At 38.1% G+C, this 6244-nt stretch overlaps 1 long non-coding RNA gene across 1 annotated transcript in view; it reads right to left on the bottom strand.

The window, feature by feature from the left end:
* Positions 1–4941: 4941 nt before the first annotated feature.
* The window catches only part of LOC114062634, a 6031-nt gene continuing 4728 nt past the window's right edge, over positions 4942–6244 (bottom strand). Inside the window, exon 3 of the long non-coding RNA XR_003572423.1 lies at positions 4942–5900. This is a non-coding gene — a long non-coding RNA (uncharacterized LOC114062634). The remainder of the gene's footprint in view (positions 5901–6244) is intronic.

Genomic DNA, 6244 nt, shown 5'->3' with positions numbered 1-6244 from the left:
AGGGGGATAGCTGGTGCTTTGCCTCTGAGACCTTCATCTGAGGAGGTTTCCCAGTTGAGTTTGCCGGTAAAGCTGAAAAACATCTCTGAGGTAAATGTTTTCTTTGGTTTTGACCGAGAATTTTAGCTCCAACTCAGAGGCTTCTTCCATGAAAACATGAGAGGAATATTGTTTTTTCTGTCTTTTTGAGACCAAAAGAAGCAGGGAAATAGACCCTTAGTCTACAAGTGAAGCTTTGGTTAGCTCATGCTACTCCAGACAACATTTATCTTGTTTACATCTTCCTGCAAATTTGACTGAAGTCAATAGAAATGCATACAAGTACATCAATGCAAACTTTCTTCTGCATAAAGAAGACAACTTAAAACCAATCTGCATTCCTTGTAACATTAAATTATAATGTGTATTAAATTATAAATTGTATAAATAACACTGAAATGATAATGTTGAAGGATTCTTGTTAGACAAGACATGATTGATAGTTTTGGTAACAGGATTGAAAATCTGCCTGATACAAGTCATGCCTTCTGCATTATTCTGACTGGAACTGTGTGCTGTGGTTCTAAGAAGTAATTTGCTTATTTAGTGTAACAGTCCATTTAATGAAAATTTAATGAAGAGTAGTCCTTATGACAATCTTAGGCTTTGTGTGTGTAGGAGGAATATTGGATCAACGTCATCTGTAACATTTTTAGATTGGGATTTTTATTGGTGTGTTAAGTAGAAGTTCTGTGTTTGCAGTCTACTTTTGTGGCAGTGCCACAAACTACATGCAGCTTCTCGAGAGACAAGGACTTGCCAAATGTTGTCCTTGTCACAGGAGAGGCTACATAAGTAGCTACAACATCAGACTAACCATGACTTGGAATGATATGTTTCTTTTCCACTTTTGAGAGGAGAGAGGCTGTTTTGGGTTTGAGAAAATTGTAGCAGCAAGACTGCAGGAGGAAGATGCTCTCTTGGGTGTGTGTATGTCTGCATGGTGGCTTCATCCCACTTCACACACCATCCCCAGTAACGGATGAGAAGTGTCATTTTCTTCTCTGAGATGGAAAAAGGATAAATTTGGAAATCTTAGCACATTTTTTTTTTTCAATTTCTTTTGGTCAGCCTCACTTTATTGAGCTAGCATATTTATACCAAATATGGAGTTCTGAAGTTGACTAAGGATGTCCCTAAAATCACCACTGCCATTATAAAGCCAGGAATCTAAAAGGGGATAAATCCCTTTTGTATGGCTCTGTAAGCAGCTCTACTTGCTGGTTAGATTTACATATCAAATGCATTTCAATCTTTTTTTTTTCTTTTGAACACTTCTGAACTAAGCCTGTTCTTCAGGGCATTTGTTAAATTATGCCACTTAGGAGCTTGTGGATTGTTCCTGGACCATTGTAAAGTGTGACCAGTTATCAAGCTTTGTATTAAAAGACATTACGTGCCAAAAACAGTAAGAGTGTTGCTTTTTTCCCCATCCCCTTACACAGTCTCCTGTTGCTTATTTCTTCTTTGTGTTTTTGTCCTTATGCAAGTACAACTTGTGGTAGCATTGCTGAAATGTAGGAGAAAAATTTCTGGATTTCACTGGCATCCTGAAGGTTATGAGTAGGCCTTGAAACAGGAGGTTCCCATTGCAACTCCAGAGCTGAGAGTGGTGGGAGAGAAGGGGGTGCGTGGCTGGGGTAGTGGAGAAAGTGGAAATGCTCTCATCCTCATACTGTCAGGAAGAGTAATACCCAACCCTGTGCTGGAGCACACCCGGGATCACTGGGTTGGGATAAGACTGCAAGGCTGGTGTACTGTCCTTCTCCCTCCTGCACTGCCTCCACAGTCTTTCTGCTGTCCCACTGCTGAAGCACTTTGTCACAGAACTTGTCCCATTAGTGAATGTAACACACATGTTTTTTGGGGAAAAGAAAGATATTTGGTGGAGAGTGTTTTAGGAAAATCTATTTACTTGTGGAAACTTGTCTGACTGAGATTTGAGGAAAGAGAAGAAGAGAGGACACTTTGTATTTGCAAACACCAGTTTGTACCTCACACACACACACACACACACAGAGATGTGTGCATGATCATATGCACATACCAGTTGCGATCATTTCCAACAACTATTCACAAGGCAATAGTTACAAAACCACAGAGTCAAACTGGAAGCCTTTGTGTGTTGCTATGGATATAAGAGTTTGCCTAGTAGAGCAAGTCAAGTTTGCCCAAAAAATTACTGATGTAGGGTTGAGAACCTGATTTTCTGAAGTGGTCTGCTTCTGAAAATGAGCCTCTTCAAAGCCATTAAGCCTTGACTATCAAAAGCATGAAGCAACTTTCTGCATCTTATTACTAGTACTACTATTAGTAGTAAAAGCAGGGAAATGTGAAAGAATATGAGAGCAGCACTGCATTGTGAACAGATATTAAAAGGAATTGTTTATTAAAGAATGTTTGTTAATATTACTTAAAATTATTAGACATTCAGGAAGTCGCTTAACATTAAGAATGTACTTAAGTGTATGTTTAAATGTTTTTCTGAACTGATTCAGTAACAAAAGAACTGGATTAGAACTAAAAGTAAACACCAAGGATGTCTTCAGGCTTTTGTAAGTTGAATATAGTAAAAGTGCTTTTACCTTGGTGAAAGGAGCAATTAAAAAACACATAGAATTAAGTTTTTTGGAAGCTTTTATCTTTTCTTCTTCTGTAAATGTGGTATTTAAAAGTTTCTCTCTTCCCGAGATCCCTTTGTTTTAGTAGATGTGTTATAAATGAATCTGTATATATATATATATATACACATATGTATGTGTATATATATATATCTACACTATATGCACATGGTGTCCAAATGTAACACATGGGAATAAATAAGCATGTAGCCTGCAAGCATAATGTTGTAGCTTCAAGAGGAGGGCCCTGGTAGGAAAATTTGGCTGTACAATAGTACTTCCCAACAACATGCTTGACCAAGTGTTCCAAGTCTCTCCCTTCCGAACCACTTTCAGCCCCACTAGTGACAAAAAGGATAAAAATCACAGGCTGAGCAGTTTATCCCAATGCTAAAGTGAACTGGGAGAGTTCTTCATTGTGAATTTCTGGATTTTCTGACTACGCCCATCTAGTCCACAAAGCCCTCCTTAGAAGTTTTTTAACAACTCTGATCCCTATAGAGCTTTTAAGATCCATCTCTGCCTGTACAAAATTAAGATAATTTGTGGTTTGAACAATTGTCCATATGTTAGACTGTCCCAATTAAGTAGGCCCTACCGGCCCTACTTTACTATAAAAACAGTTGTATCATATAACTAATAGATAGCAGTAGAGAGAATCACATGAATTAGATCCTGAAAATGTAATGTTTGTAACGTTGCTCGTCTGCCTTGCCAGTGCTTGACCTGCAAAAATACCTAATGACTTTGAATGAGAGAGCTTCTCTAATAAGCAGTACTGTGGTGGTCACAGCTTTCTTACACTGGGAATTGAGAAACTTCAGCTGGACCTTAAATAAGCTGTACTGATGCTTCCCAAACCCCGACACTGGGGACACAACCTGCCAAAGGGCTGGATGATGTGTATATACGTGTGCTTCTCTGCTCCTACCAGAGTAGGCACATCTCGAGAGCTTTAGATAGGTAGTCGCTGAAGCCTAGACTGAGTACTAGCACTAAAAGGAGGGCTTACCGGCAAGTGACTATCCCTGGAGTTCTCCATGGTGAAAACCAGTCATGAGGTGGAAGATTGTGATTATTGAATTTAGATACTAGTTGTCTGGTTGAATTGCTGAGAGTGTCTGAGGCTGCTGGCATGGTTCTGCAGACCCTGCCGTACCACGCTGTCTTCACTAACTCTCCTGGGAGCTGTCTGGAGGAAGGGTAGTCAAACCTGTTGAATCAGATTTGGAGGAAAAAAAATGAAAGAAAACTGAGTAAATAAAATCTTAAAATTACTTTTGCCAGCAGCTGGGTACCCCTGAGGTGGTATACTGAAATAATAAATTAGGATACTGTCTACAAATCTGTGATCTCCTTAGAGATACAGACTTTTTTGCCACAAGTGATGATGTTTTCCAAACACTTTTTAAATAAATTGTAATCAGAAGCCAGAATATAGAAGATTTTTAAGTACAGAGTGTCAGATCATCTTTCTGTATTCATCTTGATAAATTCTCAAGTTCTTACTGTGCATTTTCCAGGATTTTGTTTTTCTGAAGCTGCTTGTTTGGGAGAGCTCAGACAATTTTTGACCCTGTTAAGATACCTATTTCACTATACTTTTTCTCAGTGTTAGGCAAACTGAAAAAGCAGGGAATTCAATTCTGTTAAATTTGGTCCCCAGAACCTCTCCACCTCTCCTTAGTTTTTCCTCTAGAACCTTCAGAAAGCATGATCTGTTAGTGTGGTGTCTGCTAATCCCTTTCTACCAATATAATCACTTTCTAAATGCATCAGCTCTCAGGAAGGACAGAAGGGCAAGGCAACTCTGTATGCAACTTGGGCATTCCAGCTCCAATCCATATCCCCTAGGGGTAGAATGTTCATTTCATCCAGCTTTATTCCTAGTGCTGAGCAGTGTCAATGATTAAAAACCCGCCTTGTCCTTGCTAGGTTTCTAAAATTAAGGAAAATGTAGGAATCATGTGCTACAGGATGCAAACCCCTGAAACATGACAGGGAAATGTAGAGTTTTGGATGAGGAAATATGAAATACTTGTGTGTATTATATTGACTTGTATTGCATTAGGAAAGGAGTCTATATGTGACACAGTAATTTAGTGTTTCTCCGTAAGTCTAGCAGATTCAAAGCCAACTTTCTAGTGCCTATTTTGCAGGGATTTTTCAGGAGCATTTCAAAAGATCAACGATCTTTCGCTGATAGGGCTTTTCTGATTTAACTCTGACATTTGTAATTGCTTCAAATGAGTTGTTATTGCCTTTTCCTGCCTGTACTTAGCTACTGCTTGCCTTTATTGGTGTTTCTAAATTCCAAATCTGGGCATACATTAGAAGAAGGAAGGATTTGTCATCCTGTTCCTTATGAGACTCGCATTTCCCCTCCTTCAAGTTAGGCTTCGGGCTGGAACTGTAGTCCCAGTGCTCCAGGTTTATCCCAAATCACTATCTCCTCTGCCCTTCATCCTACTTCCTGTGGTTCAAGAAAGAAATATGCTGCAGTCAGGAATCCAACAAACACATCTTCTACTGATAAGTTTTCACCAGAAAAAGGTTCTTCAAAGGCATCCGTTAATCAGCAGGGACCTGTCTGTAGTTCTTGCTTGCTGGACAAAATTGTTCTTACTTTCTGAGAGTGTGAGTGCTTGAATAAATTGAACAAAACCATGTGCATGTGGAGACATAAAAATCTAGCGATTTTTGTGTTTGTTCACAAAATGTTAAAGAAGCTTTTTTGCACAAATGTCTTAAGCTGAACAAAAAAGGATGAGCACAGGCAACTGAAGGAAATGCATTATAAATTAAAAAAAAAAAAAAAGTACTTTTCACTGTTATATTGTACTTTGAACTGTTTGTCTCCTTTCTGTGCTTCTCCATATTGCTATATAAACTTCTGAAGTTGCCGAATTCTTTCTCTTCACTTAAGTTTGAATGGAACTCTTTCTTCGTTTCTACTCAGAATCAGTGACAATCTTCCTAATAAATGCTCGGCTCCGTATTCCCCAAATTTTCCAGGCAATTTCACAGTTTCCATGCAGGTAAGCTTGGGTAGTCTCTGTTCCTTCACATCCACATCTTACAGGCTCATGTGTTGTGTCTGCAAAGATGACAGTGTTTTTTTGTAGTTTAAGATGACAAAAACAGTCAGATGTTTTCATTTCTAACTTCTTCTTTTCCTGTATTTAGGATTTCCTTAAGATTTTGCATCCTTAGGTGACTTTTCTCTGATGTGTTCTTTGTCTCCAAAGTTGAGAGAAAATTTAAAAAAAAAAGAAAAAAAAAGGAAAAAAAAAGGAAAAAAAAAAAGAAAAAAAAGGAAAAAGTTTATAAATTGCTGAAATTTATAACGTGATGTAACATGCCTTTATGGACTGCTAATTGTTTGAAAATGGATTATTGTTAATAAAGTTGGTATGCGGGGTGCATTTATTTATTCATATTTTTAATCTCTGTATGCCTATATGCAAATCACCATGCAGAGAAAAACAATATATTTGTGTTCCGAATCATAACCCTTGCTAAATGTTCTTCTGTCAATCTACAAAACCTATAAACAAGTCATCTTTGCATTTGCCTTATCTCTT

This window comes from Empidonax traillii, unplaced genomic scaffold, assembly GCF_003031625.1.
Source record: "Empidonax traillii isolate 1590-97213 ecotype Southwest subspecies unplaced genomic scaffold, ASM303162v1 scaffold425:size1421777, whole genome shotgun sequence".
NCBI lineage: Eukaryota > Metazoa > Chordata > Aves > Passeriformes > Tyrannidae > Empidonax > Empidonax traillii.
This window is presented reverse-complemented; position numbering and strand designations above follow the sequence as displayed.